At 43.5% G+C, this 27,855-nt stretch overlaps 1 non-coding gene across 1 annotated transcript; it reads left to right on the top strand.

Annotated features, from left to right (window-relative positions):
* Positions 1–21,644: 21,644 nt before the first annotated feature.
* On the top strand, positions 21,645–21,716 carry Trnak-cuu. Its single transcript has one exon. It is a non-coding gene; the product is annotated as a tRNA-Lys (tRNA).
* The last annotated feature ends 6,139 nt before the right edge of the window (positions 21,717–27,855 follow it).

Genomic DNA, 27,855 nt, shown 5'->3' with positions numbered 1-27,855 from the left:
AAAGGGTCTACACCTGCTAGGGGAAGTCACTATTTTCTGAGGGGGGCAGAATTCCTTATTTTACAGGAACTGTCTACCACTATGATGAACCTCATCTTGTGATAATTACTGGCCCTTTAACTCCACCCTGGGGACCCCCACAGTAAGCTTTACCCGTGGCCTCGAGGTTTCACCACATGTTTTGGGGAATACCTTCAAACCATGACACAAATCCCTTAGAAGCTATTTGACCATGCCTTTGCCTTGGAAACATCAGAGAATTTTCTTGAACCTCAGGAAATATCTCCTTGTTCATAAGAGACCCAAGAAGAAACCGTTCCCAGTGATTTCTCTAACCGACTAAGTCTGAGTCTGAAAAGGACTGTTACCTCAGACTTCTGCCCTCTGGTCCCTGGGTAGATGCAAGAACAGGGAAGTGTCAGAACAATGAGATTCACAGACACATACCTTTCTAAGTGTCCTGCCTGGAGTCCACTGTGACCTCTCCAACAGACCAAATATGTTCCTCTATAGTTAGATACAGCTCAAGTGGGAATTGCTGTCACTTGAGCTGTATCAAACATCAAGGGCATCTTTCGTTTCTGGGTTGGAGAAAGTGCCTAAAAATAATTTTAAAGAGAATTAAAAACTGTAATTTACTAGTTGCTTAACAAGGCATTGGCTATTTCTGAATCACAGTTTTCTTATGTGGGAAGTGGAGGTAGTATCATAAGGACTAAATAGAATCGTGCAGTCACAGTGAGTAAGCCATGAGGACACAATAAATGTCTAATCATATTAATAACTGACTATTAGATATTTCTTTGGGGGAATAAAATAAAACAAAGATAAGTATATGTTGTTTTAATACAGCGACTGCTTTTCTGTCCCTCTCCACATCATTTCAAACATCCATGCATGCAGGTCCCTTCCTCTAGGCATCCCATCGTTTCTTTCCCAATGACACAATTCTGTCAGCGCATCCACTTACTGGTTTAACTACACTCAAAGATTTGAACTTCTGAAAGGTAGGTTCTCTCTGAATAGCCCTCAGCTTGACTTCAGGAACAAGTACATATAATGTATTCTTAGCTCGGTGTTTTGTTTTCCTCCCTCCCTTCCTCCCTCCCTCCCTCCCTTTCTTTTCTTTCTCTTTTGAAACTGGGTTTCTCTGTATATCCCTGACTGTCCTAGAACTTTCTTTTGAACAGGCTGTTTTGCAATCAGAGATCCATTCACCAGCCTCTGCCTCCAAGTGCTAGGATTAAAGGCATGGGCCACCACCACCCAGCTCAGTGGTTTGTAACTATGGTTCAAAAAAAAAAAAACAAATTTAATTACAGTGGTTCTTAAATGTTTGAGGATCATGAACCCTTTTTGAGAGTCAAATAAATGTGTAGACCAATTCTGAGACAAAGCACAGCCAAGGAAAATGGCCAGACACTCACTCTCTCCCTTACTCTGGCATGAGTCACCCTGAATTAAAAATTTTTAAATAAACCAAAAACAGTTAATAACATGAATCAGGGACTTCAGAGAACACATAAAATTTAATCTCTACAAAGATAGCAGGGTAAAAAAACCTTGGCCATGTGAGGTAGAATATTACTTTAAGGTGTTTTACTTTTGTTTTTGTTGCATTTGTTTAACTCTGTGAAGACATGTTACTTTGCCTGTCTAAAACACTTGATGGCCTAATAAAGAGCTGAAGGCAGGAGCAGGGATAGGCCAGGCTGACAGACAGAGAGTATAAAATAGAAGGAGAAATGAGGAAAGAGGAGCAATGAGAGAACAAGGAGATGAGGACAGACGTCAGGGGCCAACCACCCAGCCACACAACCACACAGCCACACAGCCACACAGCCACCCAGCCACACAGCCACACAGCCATCCAGTCATATAGCCAGCCACAGAGCAAGACAAGTAAGATATACAGAAATAATAAAGATAAAAGCCCAAAGGGAAAGGGTAGACAGGTTAATTTAAGAAAAGCTGACTCCAACAAGCCAAGCTAAGACTGGGCATTCATAACTAAGAATAAGCTTTCATGTGTGATTTATTTGGGAGCTGGGTGGCAGAGCCCTCAAAAATGCCAAAAAGTAAAACAACACACAACAGCCATGTGAGGTTCCGAGATGTAAATATCACTCAGGAACTCACCCAGCCAAGTGAATTCACTCTTCTAGCTCATAGCCCCCTTTGTTGCTTCAGGACTTACCAACCATGGTCACAAGAAAAGGCAGGCTTTCCCATTGTCAGTATTGTCAATGAAGAAGTTGAGGCATCATGAGAATGTGATAAAATTTCTGAGCCTGGGAAAGCTACACCCCCTGGCTTCGTTCTTTCATTCTCCCATTTATTCCAAGTATTGCTGTGTTCTAAGCACACTACCAGGAACCACATGGAGTGGCGTGGTAGAAAGAGCCACAGCATAGGACTGATCTCAATCCTAGCTCTACTTGTTGTCTATTGAGCCCGTGCCTCAAATTCTTTATCTGTAGTCAGTGGAATTTCTTTGTATGGTTGGCCACAAATCAGATAGGCCTGTGTAGAGGCAGCAGCCTATCCAGGACCTGCATAGCACAGGAAAGTAGATAAGGGCCATTTGCCAACAGACTTTATGTATTTTAAGTCTTCAAATGAGATCCCTTTAAAGAGGAAAAAAAGACAAAGTCTTGGGGACTAGAGAGATGGTTTAGTGGATGAGACTGTTTGATGCATGAGTATGAGGACTTGAGTTCAGATCCTTGCACCCACATAAAATGCTGGGTGTGGTCAGGCATGGTGGTGCACACCTTTAGTCCCAGAGCTCGGGAGACAGAGGCAGGTGAATCTCTGTGAGTTTAAGGCCAACCTGGTCTACAGAGTTCCAGAACAGCCAGAGTTACACAGAGAAACCCCGTGATAAACAAAAACAAAACAAAGAAAGCTGGGTGTGGTTGTGCATGCACCTGTAACTCCAGCACGGTGAAGGGCTGGGACAGGTGCTTGCTGGTCACCAGCCTAACTCCAGGCTCCATGAGAGAAACTCTCTCAAGGGAATAATGCAGAGAGTATTGAGTACAACACCCACGGACTCCTCTGGCCTCCTCTGTGTGCATGGGCACATGGCCTGCACACAGACATGTGCACATACAGCACTCATATATGTAGAGACACATACAATATTTGTAATGAAATCCTTCCCAGTGACATGGGTAGCCAGGGCTTGAGCTGCCTATGGACCTCCTCATGCCTGGAGACTTCTCAAGACACACTCAGCTTTGCTTTCACGCTAAAAGGGGAAACAGGCTTTCCTGGAAGCTGGGAGGAGAGTCTTTCCCATTAACCCTCCCTTTACCACTGTTTCACTGAGGCCCATACCAACAAAACTAACCCCAGAACTTCACACCAAGGGGTGCAGGAAACACACCTCAGCACACACAAGTGTTGTTCCCTCGAAGTCCCTGAACCCAATCTCAAAGTGAGCTTTATGCATTTTGGACATTGCAGTTAAAGCCACAGGTCTGGGAAATACGGAGAGTCTTGCCAGTTCTGGGACCAGCTGGCCACACCAGCCCTGTTGCATGGTCTTGTACCCTTATACCCTTACAGCCTCCATCAGTGATAGGCCTAAGCTTTGTTTTTTTTTTTTTAATTCCATTTCCCTCCTAGGTGAATGAAAGCCTTTAAGTGGACCATTTTGGCTGGTCCAGCCTGAGAACCCTCCCACCTGTGGGCCCTCTAATTTCTATGGACCCCTCTACACATCCATAGAACGAATAAACAGGGAAAGGAGAAACAAAATGTGGCCATGACAGACTAGAATGGGCCCTAAAGCCTTCGCAGTATTCAGTAAAAAGTCATCTTCTTTGATTAATGGAATGCTTGTTCGGTGTGGAAGAATGTACCATGGACTGTGCCAATTAGCTGTTCCTTCCACTCCAGAGTGGACCTGGGGGCTGGAAGGGCCAGTCCTGGAAGATGGTTCTTTCTAAAGAACTTTGATCGGACTACTTATCCTTTGCTGCTTGCCCCAAGGCTGTGATCTCTAAACACTCAGGAGACAAGTGACCTAACAGAGGCAAGGTGAGAATTTAAGACCATATTCTAGAGGATGGAGAGATGACTAAGGGTGCATCCTGCTCTTACAAAAAAACAGCAGCCTATAATTCCAGATCCAGGACATTTAACTACTTTTCTGGTCTTTCTAGGCACTATGCTCACACACACACACTACTCACACACACATACTGTGCTGGCTAGTTTTATGCCAACTTGACATAAGCTAGAGTCATCCGAGAGGCAGGAACCTCAATTGAGAAAATGCCTCCATAAGATTGAGCTATACACAAGCCCATAGGGCATTTACTTAATTAGTGATTGGTGGGGCAGGGCCCAGTCCATTCTCTGGGCTGGTGGTCCTGGGTTCTATAAGAAAGAAGGCTGAGCAAACCATGAGGTCACTGCCAGTAAGCAGCACCCCTCCTCCATTGCCTCTTCATCAGCTCCTGTCTCCAGGTTGCAGCCCTGTTTGAGTTCCTGCTCATGGTTACAGCATGTTACAGCATATAGAAACCCTAACTAGGATGCATACATAATTAAAAATAAAATAAGTAATAAAAGTCTATGAGGACTCTTAGATACACTACTGGTATTCTAAAACAATTTGTTGAAATCATATGACATGCTTGGCCTGTGTCAGGTTACCTGGATCCCAGTTACTGTGGCTTCCTAGATTCAAGGCATCCTATACTCATCACTCCTCTTGATTTGCTCTTGTGAGAAAAGCTCTTCATTATATATATTTTAGAGCTTAGGAAACCATGTAATCTGGCCAGGATCCCTGGGAGACAAAGAGCTGAGTTAAGACTCAAATCTGGGTCCTTCTGGCTTTAAAGATTAGTCAGGCGATACCAAAACTCTCCCATGTGGTGGGAGGCCTGTCTTCTCACAGAATCATGAGTTCTGTACTCAGGATGGGCCTTCAAGGATCATTGCATCCAACATTCTCATTTCATAGATGAGACCACTGAAGTCCAGAGGACACATTTTCTGAAGCCCCAACAGTTTGTGACTGATTGTGCTGGATATTCTAATACCCCTTCTGCTATTGCTAAACAAAACCAAACAAACAAAAACCCAGCCAAAAACCTTAGAAAATAAAATCCCATTCTTCAGTTGAGGGGCATCTAGGTTGCTTCCAGGTTCTGGCTATTACAAATAATGCTGCTATGAACATCGTTGAAAAGATGTCCTTGTTGTATGAATGTGCATCCTTTGGGTATATACCTGAGTGGAATTGCTGGATCTTGTGGTAGACTGATTCCCATTTTCCTGAGGAATCACCATACTGATTTCCAAAGTGGCTGTACCAGTTGGCACTCCCACCAGCAATGGAGGAGTGTTCCCCTTTCTCCACATCCTCTCCAGCATAAACTGTCATTGATGTTTTTGATTTTAGCTATTCTGACAGGAGTAAGATGATATCTCAGAGTTATTTTGATTTGCATTTCCCAGATGGCTAAGGATGTTGAGTACTTCCTTAAGTGTCTTTTAGCCATTTTAGATTCCTCTACTGAGAAATGTCTAGTTAGTTCTCTACCACACTTTTTAATTGGATTGTTTGGTTTTTCGTTGATTAGCTTCTTGAGTTCATTGTATATTTTAGAAATCAGCCCTCTGTCAGCTGTGGGTTGGAGAAGATACATTCCCATTCTGTGGGCTGCTGTTTTGTCTTGCTGGCTGTGTCCTTTGCCTTACAGAAGCTTCTCAGTTTCAGGAGGTCCCACTTATTAATTGTCTATCTCAGTGTTTGTGCTAAGCAACAGAGGAGAGGCTACCTTAAATGCCCTCCCCTGATAAAGAGATTGATGACTAACTTATATGCCAACCTATAGCCTCCATCCAGCAGCTGGTGGAAGTAGAAGCAGACACCCACAGCTAAACACTGAACTGAACTGAACTGGAATCCAGTTGCAGAGAAGGAGGACTGATAAGCAAAGGGGTCCATACCAGGCTGGTGAAACCCACAGAAACAGCTGACCTGAACAAGGGGGAGCTCTTGGTCCCCAGACTGATAGTTAGGAAAGCAGCATTGGACTGATCCAGACCCCATGAACGTGGGTGTCAGTGAAGGGGCCTCGGAAATCTATGGGACCTCTTGTAGTAGTAGATCAGTACTTATCCATAGCATAAGAATGGATGTTGGGAGCCCATTCCACATAGATGGATACCCCCTGAACCTAGACACACGGGAGTGGGCCTAGACCCTATCCCAAAGGATACGACAGACTCTGAAGACCCCCTATGGAAGGCCTCACCCTCCCTGGGGAGCAGAAAGGGCATGGGATAGGTAGGGTGTTAGTTGCAGGGGCAGGGGAGGAGAGGAGATAGAGGGAACAGGAATTGACATGTAAAACAACCTTGTTTCTAATATAAATTTTAAAAAATGGGAAAAAATAAAATCCCTCAACTGAACCTTAAAATTGAGCTCTTCTGTAGTCACCAGCCATATGAAGAAATAGAATGTTCCACCAACCTCCAAACCCTCTCTCACATTCTCTTCCATGTTTCCCTTCCACTACCCCAAAATTTATCTGGCTTTTGTTGTAATATCATCAGCAAAGCATATGTTCCTAAACACCACAACTCAGTTCTCCTGGCTTTGAACTTCATGCTGTCACATCATACTTCTTATTCTTTTGTACCTTCTTTCACTATTGCATTGTTGCATCCAGAGTGTTGCATGCCCTGTGGCTTACCATGTCCACAGGTGTATGGGACTGCACTGAGTAGAATAGTGTGCCTCCAAGTTCATGTTCACAATGTTGTTTGAAAACAGGATGTCTCAAGCCCTTACCAGGTTTTGACCTGGGAGGAATGACAAACTCAGCAAGTTGGTTTTGAGTATATAAGTTTTACTTCACACTTATGTCAAAGTAACACACAAGCATAAGCAAACAATCCTAAGAACCACAGACAACAGGCTCACAGCAGGGGGTACCTCTCCTGCAGCTGGCCTGCAGGTTCGGGCTCTGTTCCTCTGGATTCAGGCTGGTCTCCTGAGGGCCTGGTGTCCTGGTATCAGGTTACCAACGGGGGCAGCACTCAGCTTGAAGGACTGGTTGTTTCAGGTTAGTGGAGGAGAGCTCCAGGACATAGAGTCGTGGTATACTCTAAAGTTCCAAGTTCTGAACTGGTCCTTAAATAGTTTGCTAAATCTTGCTAATCACACTTTGCCACACTCCACACTTTCTCACTCTTACCTACAATGGCTGGGTAGTGGGCCTATACTCCCTTTCTTTTTAATCTTTCTTCAGCCAGGCCTTTGCCTGGCTGGTTACAAGGCTCCTTACACAGGATCATTTAAGTTAGGATGAGATCATTTCAGATTGGGGAAGGGGGTCCTAATTCTGATGACCATGTCCTGATGGAAACACAGACAGAGAAGAAGGAGACCCTGTGATTCGAGCGGTGGGGATGGTAGGGACAGAGCTACAAGAAAGATTGCCAAGGATTGCCAGCTGCAGCTGGAAGGGGAAAGGCAGGAAACAGATGCTCCTTAGAGGCTCAAACAGGAGCCAACCCTGCTGATCTTTTGATTTCAGACTCCTAGCTCCCTGACCTGTGATGGAACAAGTTTTTAGGCTGGGGATGAGCTCAGTTGGTACTGTGCTTATCTAGCATGCACAGAGCCCTGGATTTGATCCTCAGTGCCACAGAAACCATTTCTAGAACTTGGGACATGGGTGCCAGAAGTTCAAGGCCATTCTGTTCTAAATAGAGACTTGGAACTAGCCTTGTCTAGAGATGATGTCTTAGAAAAAAAAAAAAGAATTTTTTTAAATTAAAATTTTCTTTTGGTTGTGCCAGGCGGTGGAAGCACACAACTTTAATCCCAGCACTCAGGAGGCAGAGGCAGGCAGATCTCTGAGTTTGAGGTCAGCCTGGTCTACAGAGTTAGATCCAGGACAGCCAGGGCTACACAGAGAAACCCTGTCTTGGAAAACAAAACAAAAAAATTATTTTGGTCTAAGTTACCCAGTTGGTAAACCTAGAAAGCATGTATAGCATTTTACTGTACAAATCAGCCCCATTGGCTTATAAGTAATACACAACCATGTCTGATCCACTCTGCAGTTGAGGTTGTTAGCATGCTGTCACGATCAGAGCTGTTAGGAATAATGCAGCAGTGAGTGGTCCCTGTATTGTGTGCCCAAGGGCCTGGTTTCTCTGGGTGACATATCTCCAGAGCCCTGGTGATGAGACGCACTCAGAAGAAAGGAGAGCAATAGTGCACTCAGCCAGAGCCACTGGTGATGTACCCTCAGACCTGTGACAGCTCTGGCCCAAATTTCTCCTGCCTTGGTTCTCCTGAAAGCCTCCAGTCCTCCCCAGCTGCGACCCTAACCTCAGTCATTGCTTCTCGGTTGCTGACATCTCCTACTGACTGACTCTACCTCCAGCCAGGAACTCCGGATTCTTTTTCAACCCCTTCTCTCTCGGAGGCTGTTTCATTCATTGCTGCTGTGGGGGACTCAGCCACAGCATTTCAGTCCAAACGTCCCTAACAATGGGTCCTTACAAGAGGAGTTCTCGCATATTTTCACCCCACATACCAAGAAGTCCACTGATTTTAGAGCATGGTGAACCCTGAGGACTTGGGATGCCAAGAAAAACAAAACAAAAACACACCACATGGGGCAGGAGAGGCCAGTGCCTACCCAGTAAATGCTAGAGTACCACATGGCTGTAGCAGCATCTCCCAGTGGCCAAGTCACAAGGGGAAAATAAAAGGAATGTTTGTATCTGCCTCCAAAGGGGCTCATTCCTGAAAGTGAGTCACTTCCCAAACTTCCAGGTCTGTGCCTTAGGCTGTTTATTCCATGTGCACATGGAGCTTGTTTTCCTTGCTTTGAGACCACCTCACAGTGGGCTGGGCCACCTCGAGTCTGAGTTATGACATCCTCTTGTTATGATTCTGTTTCATTTGTCTCCATCTCCATAACATTTGTGTTGGTCTGTACAACCTGTTCTGAGAAATTATGAAAATAGCAATATTGAATTAAATAAAGTTATTTTTCTCTTCTTTAGAGCCTGCTGCTTTGAATTTAAAATCAGATGACAAATCCATGGTTAACCCCACCCATTGGTGCCCCAAAGCTGGGAATTGAATGTTGGTTTTTTTGGTTTTCTTTTCTGTGATGATTTCATCATTCACTATTCATTCTCTGCTGGTCAAGGTCCTCCCGCTAAGGAGTTCTGAGAAGACAGTGGGGGTGGTAAGGGTGGTAGCTGAGAGTCAAAATACTTACAGCTATTGCGAATGTGGAGTTTTACAAAGGACTTTTGCCCTGTGTACAGGTTTACTGCCTTGTTTTCCGGCCCCTAGCAATAGTAAACACACCTGCAGGGATGGCTGAGGGAGGGATCTATCAGGTAGGATTTGATCAGGGAAGTACTACTTTAATGAGGGATACAGAAAAATGATTTTGCTGTGGAAATTGGACCCGAGAAGTAAAATGAGCTGATGAAGCTGCACAAGGCTGTTACCACTGCATTGGGAAGAGTCAGTGCCGAAGCTGCTATCGTAGCTAAGAAGGACCCCTGGATATGGAGGGGAGAGAAAGGAAAACAACAACCTATGAAGATGTGAATTAACAAAGACAAAGCAAAACCCAAAAGTACTGTGGTGGTTTGAAGGTAATTGACCCCATAATCTCACAGGGAGTGGCACTATTAGGAGGTGTGGCTTTGTTGAAGTTGGCATGGCCTTTTTGGAGGAAGGGTATCAACTTGGGGGTGGACTTTGAGGTTTCCTATACTGCCCAATGTCTCAGTTGACTTCCTGTTGCCTGTAAGATGTAGCACTCTCAGCTCCAGCATCATGACTGCCTGAATACCTCCACGTCCCACCCTAATGGCAATGGACTGAACCTCTGAAACTCTAAGTGAGCCACCCCAATTAAATGTTTTCCTTATAAAAGTTTCCATGGTCATGGTGTCTCTTCACAGCAATAAAAACCCTAACTAAGACAAGCACCAACTACAACTCTAATCTAAATCCTTCTGTTTCAATGTCTACCACATGGGTGACCTGCAAACTTGGACTTTTCATCACAGCTACACGGACACCAGATCAGGACACAAAGGAGTTAAGTGCACAAACAGGAAAGAATAAAACAGATATGAGCCAAGACGCTGCTCTGTACCAACAGATTGGTCTTGTATCACTCAGTTATTGCTGTATAACAAATCAAGCTGAAATTCAGCGACATAAACTACAAACATTCGTTTTTGCTTCTGCATCTCAGAGTTGGCGAGGACGCTGTGGATGTAGATTAATGCTAACTAGGTGTCTCTGATTCAAGCTAAGGATCCAGCTCAGCTCTTCACTGATTCGGGTTCATTGTTTGCTCCCTTGTGTTCATTGTGGGTAGAGGGCAGCAGCTATTGGGATAAATCGCTTCTTGTGATGGAAGAGATACAAGAGTAGCCAGTAGAACCAGCTTTTATCCCTTGGGACCTAGCCTCTGCTCAGTGATGACACCAATTGTTCCTATATCCCACTATATCTGGATTAGGAAGTACAAATAAATACACAAAAGAAATACAGATAGCAGAGGATGTGGATAGAGATCAGGGAAATATGTGGAGCCAGTAATTCATAATATTCTGATTATTTTTTTTTAAAAAGTAAATAGCCATCCTCAGATTCTCTTTTAAATATATTTCTAGATCTCAGAATTCTAACTCTTAGAACATACACTGAGGAGAGTGGCTGCCCAGAACAGAGAGCTGAGTGGATGGCATTCGGAAGAGAGCTTTGGCACTTTGGTCTGTTCTTTGCTTTATGATAAGGCAATTTCTGCCTGTATTTTCCATCCTAAATTCCTTTGACCACTGACACAGGTCCAGTTGCTGGCATTGTCTATGTGTTGCAAACCTTTCCAGTACCAATGCCATCTGGGTCTTGAAATGAGTTGGTATGGGGCAGTAAGCCTGTCCTGGGTTCCCTCTGTCTTCCATTCCTAATTAAACATCTCCCTCAAGGATACTTTCTATCCATACAAAAAGCCTGGACAATGATTCTTATAGACTTCAGGGTCAGACTGAGCCTCTAGAGAGAAAATCATACTAATGCCTGATGATTGAGGTATACCAGAAGTCCATGGTTTGAATTTCCTAATTTCTAAGTATCATCCTCCTGGATGTTCTTGTTTATTCATTAAGCTAATATGTCATTTGTTTAAAAACATGTTTTGTTTCCATGGTGGGGGTGCCATCTATATTTAAGCCCTTCAGTGATCTTTATGCATTGTTTTCCTTCAGGAAAAAACCTCTAAAAATTTCTTGGAACAGACTTAAAATTGGTTGGCTGAGTTCCTCAGAACTCCCTCCAAAGAACCCGTTACTTTCAGAGGGCTTAAGTAACAATAGCATCAAATCAAAACCAAATACCATTACCATGCCCCACCCAACTACAAGCCCCTTGGGGAAAATAAGCCATGTCTTCAAGTTTAAATATGCCCAAGGCCCGGCCCAGTTGGAACTTAAAATATCCTTGTTAATTAAATAAGTGAATTCCAAACTCTGTGACATACAATCCATGGTGGCAACACTTCTAACAACAGTAACAACATCATGTTCAGTTCCTGTGGATTTAGATAGTCTTGGGACCCCATTTTACGGAGATCTATTAATTTCAGGTAAAATTATGATATGAACATAAAATAATCTCCATGTCTCCACAACACAGACCCTCTAAAAGCCCAGCTACCCTACCTTTCTCAGATTTCTTCCCTCGGTATGAAATGTAGGTGGAGTTTATGGAGAATTGGAGTTTTGTTTTGTTTTATATTGGGTGCCATGCATCGCAGGTTATAAAACTTGCTATATGATTAATAATGATGAACTACTGATGCTCCTAACTCTGCCTCCCAAATGCACCATGAAGCCCAGTTTATGTAATGCTGAGGTCTGAACTCAGAGATTCCAGTGTGCCAGGCAAGCACTCTTCCAGTGAATCTACATCCCCAAGTCCAGTTTTGTTTTGTTTGATTGACAATGGTTCATTAAACATAAGTTATAAGCCACGCACTCTGTATTAGAGGTTAGGAAACCAGAATTGAAGGCAGCATTAGGAATTTCACTGTTGAGGAGACAGACATTTCACCTGATGACTATTCTACAACTTGACAAATTCCCACATGCTGTGGGCCTCCAGAGGAGGTATCCTTTGTTCTTCCTGGAAGAGGTGACATGTGATGTGGATCTTGATGAAAAAAACAAGAACTGGGGCTAAGATGCAGTTCCAACAGAAAGAACAGCGCGTACAGGGACTGAGGCTAAAGAGAGTGAACATTCTTGCAACACCATGGAGTCAGAGTGACTGGAGAAGAGGGTGGGAGTTTGGGAGTGGCTAAAGATCTCGGAGCCAGGGAGTGAGTGGGAGCCAAATCAAGCCTGTCAACTCTTACGGCTGCTTGAGGTAGGCGTTGATGTATCCTGAGGTCAATGCAGATACACAGAAGGTTTGTCAACAAAAAAATGACTTCATCATATCTGGAATTTCAAAGCTACAAACTTGAACTAGGGGAGCCAGTTACTGACCATCATGATCACCCACCCAAAAGATAAGGGTCTATCAAGCATGAGCTCGCTACAGCTGGAGGTCCCTGCCCAGAGTCCAGTCAGGTACGATACATGGTGCCACCCATCAGTACCTCCTCATACTAGGCCTGCATGAGCTGAATGCATTACAAGTGTGGCTACTTTACTGACCTTTGACTTATATTTCCTCCTTTGATGACCATTTTATCCATCCAAGTTTGAAGCTCACAGTCTCCAACAATTTGATAGCTTTTTGGCACATAATACACAGGCTTTTATTTCTTTTGAAGTGGGAAACAGGAGATTTTTCATACTTGAAACCCAAATTTGCACGAATAGCTTAATTCAAACCTCCCAAAAGATTGACTTTTGGGTAAAGACCAAATCTAAATTTCATGCTGGAGTTCAAAAACAGGTTTGGACAACTTTATAATTTCTTCTCTTGAAAATGAAGGTGGGGATGAGGCTGGAGAGATCGTTTAATGGTTAAGGCCACTGGCTGCACTTCCAGAGAATCTAGGTTCAATTCTCAGCCCTCATTAGTGGCTCACAACCATATGAAACGTCAGTCCTGGGGCACTTGATACTCTCTTCTGGTTTTCCTTGGGCACCAGGCACATACCTGGTACACAGACATACATACAGGAAAAACATCCATACACATACAATAAAGTAAAAATAAAAATTAGGCCACACAGATGGCTCGGCAGTTGAAAGTACTTGCTGTTCTTCCAGAGGACCTGAGCTCAATTCCCAGCACCCATATCTAGCAGTTCACAACCGCAGGTATCTCTAGCTCCAGAGGACCTGATATTCTCTTTCTGGCCTCTCTGGGCACCCACACACATGTAGCATACACTCACAGGCACACCCACTATACATAAATAGGAATTCTTTAATGGGGTCAGGAATTGGGGCGATGGCTCAGTGGATAAAGTACTTGATATGCAAGTGTGAGGACTTGAATTCAAGCCCTGTAGTCCACATCAAAACCAAGCATGGGCATAGACCTGTAATTCCAGGGCTGGGAGGGACAGCCCGAGGGCTTGCTGGCTGCCCAGTCTATCCACTTAGTGAGCTGAAGGTTCAGCAAGAGACATGTCTCCAAAAAGTAAAGTGAAGCAAGATAAAGGAAGACACTCAACATTTACTTCTGACCTCTACATTCACATGCATGAGCGAACACATGGATACACCCAACATGCACAGGTGTGTGCATATTGATGAACTTGTGAGCTCCTGAAAAAAAGAAAAAAAAAATGCATTGTTCCCCCAAATAAAGACAAACCAAAGGACATTTGCTCCCTTCCAATGGACATCACTTCTCAGTTTCCATTCACACCCAAACAGGGAAGTCAGGATATTTTATTTTCATAGGTCCTCCTACCCTTAACAACTCAGTGCCTGCACTCTTAATATTGTGACCTAATGCAATGGACTCCCTTTAAGATAAAGCTTGTGGGAACCTTGTATGGCTTCCATGGCAGGCGAAGGTGACCAAGGCAGGGGATAAACACACCAAGCAGACAGAGTGTAAGTGACAAGTGTTATTAGGGGAAGGAAAGGGAAGAAAAGAGAAAATAGGTAAAGAGACACAAAGACACACAGAGAGGGCAGAAGAGAAGAGGGAGACAGGAAAAAATCCTGTCTGCCCCAAGGGAACCACGGGGGAAGAGAGCAGAAAGAGAGCTGGAAAAAGAGGAGCTGGGGCGGGGAGGGAGAGCTGGAAAGGTCAGAGCAGTAAGAGAGGATAAGTGGGAGGGGTCTTTATTTTAAAAGGGTCCTTTGCATCTGCATGCAGACTATACAATCATGGAACCCTGGGCTGACCTGAGTGCATTCTGCCAGATGACCAGTACAGGCCAGCATATTGCCTGAATCCTTACACTCCCACCTTGTTGAATAAAAAGCCAAGAAGAATGGAGAAAGATTTGTTTCCTGCAGCAAGGAAGGCTAGCGCTAGAGCAGATAAAGTGCGGAGGTGTTGCTTGGGCAGCCTACACAGAGTGGGAAAGCCGGTTGGGTGGGCACGTCCCAGTTTGAAGTGATAGTTCAAGACGGAAAGATGGTGTACGTGTTTTTAGACAGGTTTAGCTCAAAGTCAAGGAAAAGAGTTTGGGCATGCTCAGTTTGCATCATAAATATGGAGGGCAGGAACACTTCTGGGTGCCTTTCTTCAAAAATTTTAGCTGCAAAAAGAAAAAGCTACTTTGAAGATGTGTTAATAGAGGAGTTTGTGCAGGGTGGGTGGCACATATTTTTTAATCCCAGCACTTGAGAGATAAAAGCAGAAGGATTTTTAAATGTTTGAGGCCAGCATCCATGCACTGCCCAGAAGGAGGTGGGAATTTGGTGTGTATGATGCACCAAGTTAGCAGCCTGGGGCTGCTGAACATCTTAAAAAGCTCTCAGCTATTTGCTGTCTCTAAGTCATCACTGACATGGCCTCATCTCCACATGGATTCATCTGTCTGTAAACCAACAGCACCATGGCCTAGGGAGGAACCTGGTGCCAGTATATGTGACTGATGATTAGGAGTCTAAGTTCCCTAGGACAGAACTAGTCTCCAGTGCCCTGCATCCCATTTTCTCCATAGGTACAATTCCCTCATGCCCCTGGTCATTTCTTTGGCTTAGAAAATATAGCCAAGGGTAGAGGAGAAGGGTCTAAGGGTATGACTTAAAGCTGCAAAGAGAAGGAATGGGTATCTCGGAGTCAATATCCTCCCAAACTCCGCTCAGCCTGCCTCTCTTGCCTTCTCCTACATTCTTGTTTCCCAGTTTAAGCAGCAATGGGGGGTTAAGTGTCCATCTGAAAAGAGAGCCTTTGAAAAGTTTTAGCAACTAGATGATGAGGGGAGTGTGGAGTTGAGGAAGGGGTCTAGGGAGAAGGTCCAGACGCCATAGACTCCCTGACAGAACTCAGTGAAGGTAGGAGTTTATGTAACAGGAGAAAACTTCTGTGGAAAACTTTGAACCTCCATTTGTATCGCAGACACAATTTCCACTCCTTAACTGCCTGTGATTCTCAGCCAAGCATTAGCGTCCTCCTCCCATACTGCAGCCTCAGTATATTGCAAAGGGTCTTTGATATGTGTGTAATATTATCTAGGAAACTGCAAAATGTGGTGATTTTTAACTAATTTAAAACAGCTTAAAATCAAGGGATGGGGTAAATAAACAGCTTTGCAGTTGTCATGTTTTGAGTTCTTTTTTCAAGATGTCATTCCACAGACTTCTAGGATGAAAAGAGTCACCCTACTTTTTAACGACCTCCAAAGTAGACTTCTCTACATCCTGTCCTGGTATCTTCATGTTCCCTTGAGATCTGACAAAATTCCCCCCATGAAGGCTCAGGCCACCTAGCCACAGGAGCCAGAGGAAATTCCCACCATCTTGGAATTCTTCCTGTGTTTCCCGAGACTGTCAACAAACCATTAAAGCCCAGATTATCCTGTTTTCCACAGCTTCCACAGGGTTTTGGATCCTGATCTTGTGAATGTTCAGTGCTTGACTTTCTGTCTCACAAAAATGGTCTCTTCATCCGCCAGGAGGACAAGGGAAGTAGTTACAAGCTAGCATATCAACTCGGGTCAGTTTAGTGGGTATCTGAGTAAGGGAAGCCACATGAGCATGCCTGTTCTGTCAAGCTTTCAGCTGCTCCCCTAGCACACTTCTTGAGAGAACGGCCCTCCTTTCTTCTGGTCTTCAAAGAATCTTGGCTAAAAGTGCCAAGAAAGTGTGGCCTCACCTAAGAGGAAAAGGAAACTCAAAAGCTAGGTCACGCAGTGAGCCACCACCATTGGGGGATAGGATGCATCTGGCCTCTGTGTTTCAGGGGAAGGAAGGAAGGCAATCAAATGCCAGCGGCTTTCTCAAGGCTGCTCTGGATGTTTTTCCCACATGGCTCCAATTGCCAGGCTAACAGTCAAAACTGGCTTCCAGCTCACAACATGAGTGTAATGTAAAAGAAACACAATAGGGACTGAAGACAGCAGTTAAAAGCATTGGCTACTATTCCAGAGGACCAGAGTTCAATTCCTAGCACCCACGGTAGCTTACACTGTTTATAACTCCAGTTCCAGGGAATCTAACACCCTTACACAGACACACATGCAGGCAAAACACCAATGTACAGAAAATAAATAAATCATTAAAAAAGGACCACAAGGATTAGGAAGGAAAAAGATAACCAAGAAGGGCTGTGAGTAAGTAAAAGCTGTGTAAAGTCAGGTTCTGCCTAAAAGAAAGTATGTCCCTAACAAATGCAGTTAAGGCTGGGCACTGGTGGCACCTCCTTTAATCCCAGCACTCAGGAGGCAGAGGCAAGCAGATCTCTGTGAATTCAAGGCCAGCCTGGTCTACAGAGTAAGTGCCAGGCAGCCTTCAAAGCTACACAGAGAAAACCTGTCTCAAAAACAACAAACAAACAAACAAAACAAAAGCAGTTAAGAAGACCACAGAATCCCTACGGTAGTGAAAGGTATGCTCACTTACACAGCTGTGGGGGAAAGAGCATTGGTCTTGAAGTGGGAAGCATGGATTCCACCTTACTCTCTGGGAGCCCCTGAGTCTTGGCCTATTTGTAGGCTAGCTCAGTGCTTCCCATAGAAGTTTGCCATGCTGTGGTAAGATGTATCACAAACTTTCTACCTGTGGACTAGCACCTTCCATGGTGAGCTGAGTTTAAAGATAAAAATATAAGATAAAAGTATTGCCCACATTCCCTTTAAAGTCCTTTAAACTAGGCTGGGAAGATAGCTAAGTTGCTAAAGTGCTGTTCAGGTGAGTGTGAGGACCTGAATGTGATACTCAGAACCTATATTTAAAAACTGGGTAATGCCAGTGCTAAGGAGGTGGCAACCTAGTATCCCTAGGGCTTGATAGCCAGGCAGCCTGTCCTACTTTGTGAGCATGAGGACAGTGAGAGACCCTGTCTCAAAAAAAAAAAAAAAAAAAAACAAGGTGGAGGGTTTGAGTCCAGTCTGGTCTAAATAGCAAGTTCTAGTCCAGCCAGAGGTACATAGTGAGATGCTGTCTCAAAAGAGAAAGAAAGAGGGGGGGGGGAGGAGGGAGGACAGGCAGGTAAAAAACAAGATGGACAGTAACTAGGGAAATGACATTTGAGGTTGACCTTTGATCTTCACACGTGTGCACACACATGTGTAAATGCATCTGAACATACGGGAATATATGCATACACATGAACACACAATAAAAAAAAAAAACCTTCCAGTTACCCAGAAGCATAGAAGCACACAGGCTTTTGTAAGATTTGAGCCCCACCAAGGAGACCCTCACACCCAAGCTCAGCATTCCTTCACTGACTCTAATCAACAACACTATCAAATGAGTGTGGATTTAGCTTTGTTAGCCACTTTCGAGGGTTTGAAGATTTTGCTTCTTTGTTGCTCTTGTGAAACCTGCACAGTCCAGTTTGCATAGGTTCAATATGCATGCACTACAAGCATATCTAAAATATTCTTCAATATTTGTTTATTAAAACAATACACAGGGATGCAACTAGACACTGAAGAGTGTTCATATGGACTTGTCTCTTGTTAGTTGCAATAGCACCTGTGAATTTTCTAGGTAGAGGAGATGCTGTGGGCAGGCGGATGAGCTGGCCAGGCAGTCTACCTGAGAAGACCAGGTAGTAGCAGAATGATTAAGACTGTCTCAAGTCTTCCCACTTAAAGTCTCAGCACACATTCGTACCCACTGGCCAAGGGATATGCTGGCTTCCGTTCACAGGTTAGAACAAGGAGATGGGAGCTGTTGTTATTTAGATCTCTAATTCACATTATGCTTTTTCAGTTGCCTTGGCGTTTGTCATTTTCTGGCTGTTTGTTCGCGTTATTGCCTACAGTTCTCAAAAATGGTGCTGGGAGACAAAGGTCATCATTCCACCCGTTTGCCAGATTTGGAAATTAACCCTTCTCAAATCCAGAGTCTTATCTGAGATCAGACTGAATGGTGTTAGAGCTGGAAGCAGAATCTGAGCTTTCCAACTTGAATTCCAAGTTCAAACTGTTCAAATGTTTCAACTATTCTAAACTCTGAATATCAACATGCTTTCCTGGGAGGATTTGCTTAAAATTCTTGTCTCAAACAGAGGCTTCCTCGGCCACTAGACTGACTTACCTGCCAGTCCTAAAATAATCTTGAAATCCACAACCACCCACACACAGTTCTTCTGGATGGATAGAATTCACTAGACTCTGTTCTTCTGTCCCCCTCTGGTGGCCATTTCACAAATAACACATCAGAGAGTCTTATGGCAATGGTACCTTCTCTTTTGTCATTCATTCATTCATTCATTCATTCATTCAAATAAGTGCTACTCTGCTCTAGCAGATGAGAAAATAAAGATAAGCCATGTATGGTGGTGTATGCATGCCTGCATCCCAGTACTTGAGGGGATGAGATATGCTGAAGGTGAGGGCAGGGCCAGCCTGAGTTACATAGTGAGACCCATGTCTGTTTAATAATAATAATAATAATAATAATAATAATAATAATAATAATAATAATTTAAAAATAAAGAAAGAAGATAAGATAGAGAGCATGGTCCTCAGGGATAGTAGACAATCAAATGTTAGACAATAACAAAATCTTGAGACCAATGTCTTAAAGGTGTATGCAGAAAATGCACACAGCCAGGATGTCTGAAATGGGGAAAGGGCTGAACTGAGTTCAGGAGTGGTGGGGTGGGGGGATGTTAGCAACTCTGGGACCTGTCTGCACACACTGAATTCCTCCCACTGTGGAGGAATTCCGAACATAGGTTGGGGGCGGCGGGGGACGACTAAGATCCAAATGTGGTTAGATCAGATAATGAAAGGATTTTTGTGTCACGGCTGCATTTGAGCTTCTCCCTTAAGCTAATGTCATCTTTTTTTAAATCATGCTCCTATCAATAACAATATTTATGCATCCATCCTTAATGTTTATTTATACGTTTTTAGTTTACATATTTTAGTGTGTTGTGTAGGTCTGAAGTTTTTGAGAGTCACTCATTTCCTTTTTTTTTTTTTTTGGTTTTCCGAGACAGGGTTTCTCTGTGGCTTTGGAGGTTGTCCTGGAACTCGTTCTTGTAGACCAGGCTGGTCTCGAACTCACATAGGTCCACCTGCCTCTGCCTCCCAAGTGCTGGGATTAAAGGCGTGCGCCACCACTGCCTGTCTAGAGTCACTCATTTCTTTAAACCTCATGGGTCCTAGAGATTTAGCTCAGGTCATGGTCTTGGCATCAGGTGCCTTGACCAGCTGAACCATCTTGATGGCCTAGGCTCCGTTTCTTCAAGGTTTTACCTCCCAGAAATATCAGCACACTGAGTCCTGAGCTTCCAACAGCTGGAGCTTTGGAGGACACACTTAAACGAGGTCCACCCTGGCAACATTTATAATCTCAGCATTTTCAGGAGGGTTACAAGTTCCAGGATGGTCCTCTTCACTCACCTGCAAAGGTCTTAGATGAGAGTTGGCTAACAGCTGCCATGATTCCTGATGCCAACCACTTGATTCTATAAAATAATTTAAAGTCTTTATCTTTTCACAATGGCAACAGGTTAGTTCATTTTAGAAGTTTTTTTGTAAGGTGTCCTGGTTTGGCTTTTGTGTTGTGATAAAACACTGAGCAAAACCAACTTGTGGGGAGGAAAGGGTTTATTTGACTTACAGGTTACAATCCATTAAGGAAGGGACTTGAAACAGGAACTATGAAGGCATAAACACTGGTTACTGACTTGCCCATAGCTCATGCTTAGCTTGCTTTATTATGTAGCCCAAGCCCACCCAGGGATGGCACCATGAGCTGGGCCCTCCTAAACCAATTAGCAATTAAGAAAATGCAACATGGGCCAATCTGATTGAGACTATTCTTCAGTTGAGTTCCCCTCTTCCCAAGTGACTCTAGGTTTGTGTCAGGTTAACAGCTGAAGCTAACTATGGCATAAAACTGGACTTTCCTATTTCCAGCTTTTGAAACCACATGCTCTGGTTTTTATAGAAGCTACACTTACATCATCTTTACCCTCAAATCACCTACCCATTTTCAGCATCCTGGCTCCAGAGCATGGGTTTATTTTGAAGGGCTATTACTCTCTCCCACTCTGTTGTGACAGAGGACAAGCATTGTCTTTTTAGGTGCATTTTACTGACCCCAAACTTGAAATATTGTCTGTTCACAAAGGGAGAGTTTCATTTTGAGCCAGGGTCTGGGAAATTGCTTTGTCTGGTCTTGAACTCTCTTATCGTCCTGTCTTAGCCTTCTTGAGTAGGGATTACAAGCCTGAAACCCTACACCTGGTTCACATATTCTACTTGTATATAAGAAACTACAATGTTATTTTTCTTCCTCTTTAGTTGAAACACACACACACACACACACACACACACACACACACACACACACACAGAGAGAGAGAGAGAGAGAGAGAGAGAGAGAGAGAGAGAGAGAGAGGGAGAAAGAACATGTACGAAGCCTTCCAGCATGCTCCTAAGACAGTGACATGCTGCTCAATGTTTAGCAACAAGTTCTCCAAAAAGAGCAGAACTTGATGCTGGAGAGATTACTCAGTGGTTAAGAGCATTGCAGAAGTCCTGGGTTCAGTTCTCAGCACCCACATGACTGCTACAACCACTTGTAACTACAGTTACATGGAATCTGATGCCCTCTTCTGGCTTCTTTGGGTACCAGGCACATATATAGTGTGCATATATATGTGCAAACATACAAATAAAATAAAATAACCAAATTTTTAAAGGAGAAAGAAAAAAAAAAACAACAACAAAAACCAAACAGACCTTAATCTGTGCAGAGTCCCCACCAGTGCTGGAGTTTGGGTCTTGAATGTGTCACCAACGCCCACATGTTCTACAGCTGGGCACTACTGGGAAATAGTGCAAGGGAATAGAAATGCAAGAGGTGGGGCCCAGTGAGAGGCAGTTAGGTCATTGGAGACATGCCTTTACTGAGAACTATGGAGACACCCTCTCACTGGGGACTGTGGAGACATGCCCTCACTAAGGACTATGGAGACATCCTCTCACTGGGGATTGTAGAGACATGCCCAGCTAGCTCAGTCAGTAGAGCACGAGACTCTTAATCTCAGGTAGTGGGTTCGAGCCCCACGTTGGGCGCCAACTATTGCATGCGCTCAAAGATGATCTGTAGTCAGTAAGGCTAAGATTTCTTTATTTAGATAAACACCAGCCCAAATGCAAGCCAGAGTGTGCCCAGAGGCTGAAAGCTAGCGTGGCCAGAGAGAGAAGCTCATCCATGTGTTCATGGCCTCTTAAGAATTCTCTCCACATCATCTTTGACCTCCCCTGACCACGCCCTCATGGGCGTGCCTAGGCACACCTGTAGGGGCTACTAGGAGGTGGGGCTACAGTGTCTTCCTACACATGCCCTCACTGGGGACTGTGGAGACACGCCCTCACTGGGGACTGTGGAGACACCCCCTCACTGGGGAGAACTGTGGAGCCCTGATCTCCTCTTTTCTGCTTTGCTCACAGCAGTACAGAGATGACTGGTCTTATTCCACCACACTGCCCCACCCCCATGATGTGCTGGTATAGGCCCAAAGCAGAAGGGCCAGCCAATCATAGGTGGAAAGATCCAAACCTTTGTGAGTTAATGTAAACTTTTTTCTTTCTAAGTTGATTATCTCAGGTATCTGCACAGCTGCAGAGCATAAACATCTTATGGCCACAGGGCTGGAGAGATGGCTCAGTAGTTAAGAACCCTGCCTCCTGGCTGCTCTTCCAGAGGACCTGGGTTCAAGTCTCAGCACCCACATGGCAGCTCATAAGTAACTGTCTGTAACTCCAGTTCCAGGGGATCTGTCACCCTCAAAGACATACATGCAGGCAAGACACCAATGCACATAATATAAGAATAAATAAATCATTTAAAAATGTTTTTAAAAAATCTATCTTATGGCCTAAGTCCCCACCATGGTAAATTACCAGCTACTAACAGGATGGCATGGATCATAGCACTAGGATCAACATGGCCTTAGTTGTAACGGATATTTAAATTGTTCCAGTATAATACAAGTTTGGGAGTCAGAAATTAAAATAAAGACCTGATAATCCAAGGACCTCAAAGAGTCAATGAACTGATCCTCTCTCCATGTTTATCCCCTCTTCTCTCTTCTTGTCCTTTCTAGCAAACCTCCTCGGTCCTCCAAGAACTCTATGGCTAATCCTGGCAGCCAATCACTGATTCCATCCTTTGATTCAAGGTGACTTTATTGGTACAGTAGAATGGCTGGCGGCTGTATGAACAATTCTCCTGCAATGAACTTCATGCATACTCACTTTATGCATGTGAATTTGAAAGCATACACAGTTAGCGAAGCATAGTAAAACAGAAGGAAATGAGCTTTGTGGATTTACTACCCATCATTTTAAAATAACGCAAGTGTTGGTTTGTGTGTTTGGGAGGTGTTTTTAACATTTGTTTGTTCTATTATGTGTGTATATGTAATCTACACATTTGGAGTCAGAGGACAACCTGCAGGAGTCTATTTTCTCCTTCCACCAGAGAATCCCTGGAGATTGAACTCGGGCTGCCAGACTTGTCAGTTCGGGCTTTTACCCACTGAGCCCAGTCCGGTCCATGTAATTTAATTTTTGATAATGGTTGTTTATCAACAAGCACACAAAATTCCCAAAAGGTTTACTAATATTTTTCTATGGTCCAATAGAAGCCAGTTCCACACATGGCATTCACTCTAAAAAAACAAAAGGGAGGAATGAAGACAGAAAGAGAGAAAGGGAGAAAGTTGATTGAGCAAATAACATTTAATTCCAAAGAAAGTGTTTTACGTGACACTGACTTACTAAATATAGTAAATATTTGAAGTTAAATAGTTTCCTTAAGAGTATAATTTCAAGGGCTTGGTACTACTTCCTGTGATATAGCACTTTCATAGTATAAGGATCCGGGTTCAAATCCCAGTACTACAAAACAGAAATAATAATAGCAATGTGGTTGTATTGACAAAATACTAATTTATAGGTGTAACTCCATCAATCGGGATGCTAAAGCAAGAAGATCCTGAGTTTGAGCATCCTAGGCTATACAGCAAGCCCCCAGGATAACTGGAATGTTAGAACAATAATTGCCAAGCTAAAAGTTGAGCATGTGACTCCACAGATGCATTCTTTCTCTTTGCCTCTCAATAAAGATTTTGTGTTTTCTTTGTACTTTTTAAAAGTGTACTGTTTACTAATACATAATTCTGGTTGCCATGGTGACTAGAATGTGCTTTGCCCTGATATTTCCAAACTGGCGGATGTTCTACACTTGCTTCTACTATTGCTTTTAAACATATATGTATCATAGATTGGCATGGTATGAAAAAGAACTCTTTTGCCTGTAAAGTGCAGCTACAAAACAAATGGCTCAGGTGGATCCTGGCTCTTCTGCCTTACCCAATACCACCTGCTTAACCTTCTTGGAACCAGAACACAGTTTCCTTATCTGGTAAATAGACAGTGACAGATGCACCTTACCAAGGTCTTGGGGTTTGAATGGAATCATGCCAATGAAGCACTTAGCAGAGGCTTGGCAGCCAGGACACACTCAACTTGTGCCAGAGTTACTACAGAGCCTCTTAAGCTTGCTGTGGGAATGATCACACCCATAGATAGTAATACTTTAATAAGTTTGTACTCCTGTATAATCCCTGTCTTTCTCTCTTCTTTTTCATTTCCTGTCCAATAGAATTGAATTGACCGGAATTTTAAGTGTGAATGATAACCGTATTGCTGGCCTGGGATGCCCTCTGCTTGACTCTATCACCTGCTGCAGTTCACTTTCATTGTTAATTTTATAATCGGCATACCTTGGGAGTCTTCATCCTACTCATCTTAAAAGTTTCTTTTTTTTCTTTTTTGACAGTTTTTCTATATAGCCCAGTTGACTTGGAACTCATAATCCTCCTGCCTCAGCCTCTAGAGTCCTGAGATTAAAGAAACCATCAAATGTCAGGGTCCATCCTTCCCCATTTGACTCTAAACTGTTTTAATTCTACATGTTCAGTCATTGCTGCTTTGTGACTATGCAAAGCAAGATGGAATCATAAGAAGACATAAGCACTTCATTTTCCCCACTGACCCTGTTTTCCCCTCACAAGACACCACCTGGAGTTAATACTCATTCTCTCACATATGTGAAGGCATGCATGTGTGCAACTCCATTTCTTCACTCTTTTAGACCTGTACTGGAATGAGGATTAGTCCACATTGGGGGTCGTTGTTTTCTCTACTTAGTGTATCAGAGTTTGTTGTTGTTTCAAAGTCTAACACACTGCTTAACATCCACCCCAGGTATTTCCCTGCAACACTGTAGCTCAGTCATTCTCTCTGTCTTTTAAAGATTTATTCAGTGTGTGTGTGTGTGTGTGTGTGTGTGTGTGTGTGTGTGTGTGTGTGTAAAGGAGAAGGGTGGGGAGGGGAAGGAGGATTTTTCTAGAGTCAGTTCTTTTTTTCTGCCAGATGGGTCCAAAGAATTGAACTCAGCCATCAGGCTGGCTGCAATCAACTTTACCTGCTGAGCCTTCTTGTTAACCCAACAGGTAAACAATCTTGTACAAACATTTGGGGTCCCTGTTTCTTTAAGACACAGATAACTATAAGGGGAATTGCTAATTCAGACTGAACACACTTCTAAATTTGGATGATCCCATCAAATTGCCCTCTCCCAAAAGTCATGTTGATAATTTCCCACCAACAATTTGTGAGATTTTTAAAATAGAAAAACATGCATATTCAAAACAAACAACAAAAAAACAGCATTGCTCATGTCCCATTGCTCTTTTGTTGCACTACATGTTTGATTTATTGGTATTTTACTTAGCATTCTGGGGCTTGTACTCATATCTGGGACTGTAGTAGATGCCTGCTACAGGTTTAGACACCATGACAGTTCTAGTTAGGTAACATTCAGCAGTATGTGCCCCATCTCTTCTGCTCTGGGACAATCTAAATCACATTGCAACTGTGTACTCCATGAAGTTCTAATGGAATTAACTTGGAAAATCTACAATTACTATAGGAGAGTCTTAACATCGTTTCAATATCTTCTATGGCCCCTGGTATACTTGTGTTTGTCTACTTAATAAAACTAGATCATTTATGTTTTGTTAGAAAATCCTTCACATACACCCTCCATGATTTCACAACTTTTAGCATAGAGTTGTGTTGCAGAATATTCCTTTATACTTTGTGAAGATATGCTACTGTGACTGGTTTAACAAAGATGATTGAGCAATAGCCAAGCAGGCAGAGGTTAGGTGGGACTTCTGTGGACAGAGAGGACTCAGAGAGGGTAAAAGGTGGGGTCACAGCCAAACATAGAGAAAGCAGCATGAGCAGTACAGAGAGATGAAGTAACGAGCCATGCAACAGAACATAGATTAAAATAAATGAGTTAATTTAAGTTATAAGAGCTAGTGGGATGAGCCTAAGTTAAGGCCAAGCTTTCATAATTAATAATAAGTTTCCGTGTTGTTATTTGGGAGCTGATGGTACAGAGAAAGACTTGCTACAGAGTTGAGCATTATATTCTGCTAAAGCAACATGTTAAAGGGCAGGACCAAGGTGGTGCACACCTATAAACCTGGTATATAGAAGACAGAGATAGAAGGTTCACAAGTTCAAAGTCAGCCTGAGCAACACAGTGAGCTAAAACCTGTATCTCTCTCCCTTGTAACCATAGTATTGCCCTCATTCCGTGTGTGTGTGTGTGTGTGTGTGTGTGTGTGTGTGTGTGTGCGCGCGCGCGCGCGCGCGCGCGCGCGCACACTCGGGTGCATCTTTAGTCCCAGCACTCAGGAGGCAAAGGCAGGCGGATCTCTGTGAGTTGAGACCAGCCTGTTCTACAAGAGCTAGTTCCAGGACAGCCTCCAAAGCCACAGAGAAACCCTGTCTCGAAAAACCAAGAAAAAAAAAAGCCTAACTAAAACACTCATAGTGTTTAATGACCTAGGACAGAGACTCTGTTCTCTACAGAGAACATCTAGACTTGGGGAAAGATTTTGATAAAACTGTCTTCATGTGAGTCAACTAGATTACTAAGTAGAATTTCAAGTTCATGGGCGACAATGTGTGTTTTTTTTTTTTTTTATTGCAAGGGCCATTCTACTGCAATTTAGAAGTCAAAGGTGATAGACAAGTAGAAATAAGAGAAGAGAGGAAAGGAAGATGGGGAGTTAGCTCTCTCAGAATTACAGAACCAGGGTTTAAATCTAATGCTGTTCTTAGCAGACAAATCAGCTACTGGGATTTACATTTGAAAAGACATAAGATACAGTAGTGGATGGGATATGAGAAACAACAATGGGAACAAAAACACAGGAAATGATGGTGGAGGGACATGAGAAAAGATGGGAAAACAACTTCCATATCTGAAAAGGTTCAGATATGGAAAGAAACTCTGAGTGTTCTGTTGCAGCACAGAGTGACAAAGGAGAAACGGTGTCAGACCTAGGGTACACAAAGAGAAGATCCTGTGTCCTTAGAGGATCTTCAACACAATTTTCATTCTCCATTTTTTTTCTTGTTTTGTTTTGTTTTTTCCTTGATGGGGAAAGGGCAGTGCTGACATTAACCCCAGCACCTCATTCGTGCTAAGCAAGTGTTCTATCATTGAGCCATATCCTCAGCTGCTGGCGTTTTTTTGAAACAGGATGACTTTGACTTAAGTAGCCCAGGCTGGCCTCTAACTTGTTAACTTCCTGCTTTTACCCCCTGAGCATTGTGATCACACCAGCTTCTGTTTTCTTTAAGCTGCTCCTGGATGTGTTTATTACAAGGCAACTGTTCATTATTGGCCTGTGCTCATGTATTGAGCCAACCCAAATGTAAACAGCCAGGACGCTTTCCTTCCAATGTCATTACAGAACCCAACATATGACCATAGATGTGGGCTGAGGGAGGAGCCCTGGTACAACTGTGCTGGGACCATGGGGACCCATGTTTATTGGCCTATTCACAAAGTCTCTGGTCCTACAGGGGCTTGCATCCAACTGTACCATCTCCATCTACCAATAGATTGCTGCTCATCCCACCCAAACTGATGATTTAGCTGGGCTGATAGCTTTCTGTTGTGGAATATTTGATTGCACTTCGATACTCCAAGACTGTGATAATAAAATTAACTGTGGATCAGGGGTAGACCCAGCAACTAGTTGACAAGAATTAGCCATAGAGAGTACAGAGGACCCAGGAAGATGGATAGAGAGATGCACAGGAATGAGTAGGAAAG

The sequence above is a fragment of the Cricetulus griseus genome, assembly GCF_003668045.3.
Source record: "Cricetulus griseus strain 17A/GY chromosome 1 unlocalized genomic scaffold, alternate assembly CriGri-PICRH-1.0 chr1_1, whole genome shotgun sequence".
Taxonomy (NCBI): domain Eukaryota; kingdom Metazoa; phylum Chordata; class Mammalia; order Rodentia; family Cricetidae; genus Cricetulus; species Cricetulus griseus.
This window is presented reverse-complemented; position numbering and strand designations above follow the sequence as displayed.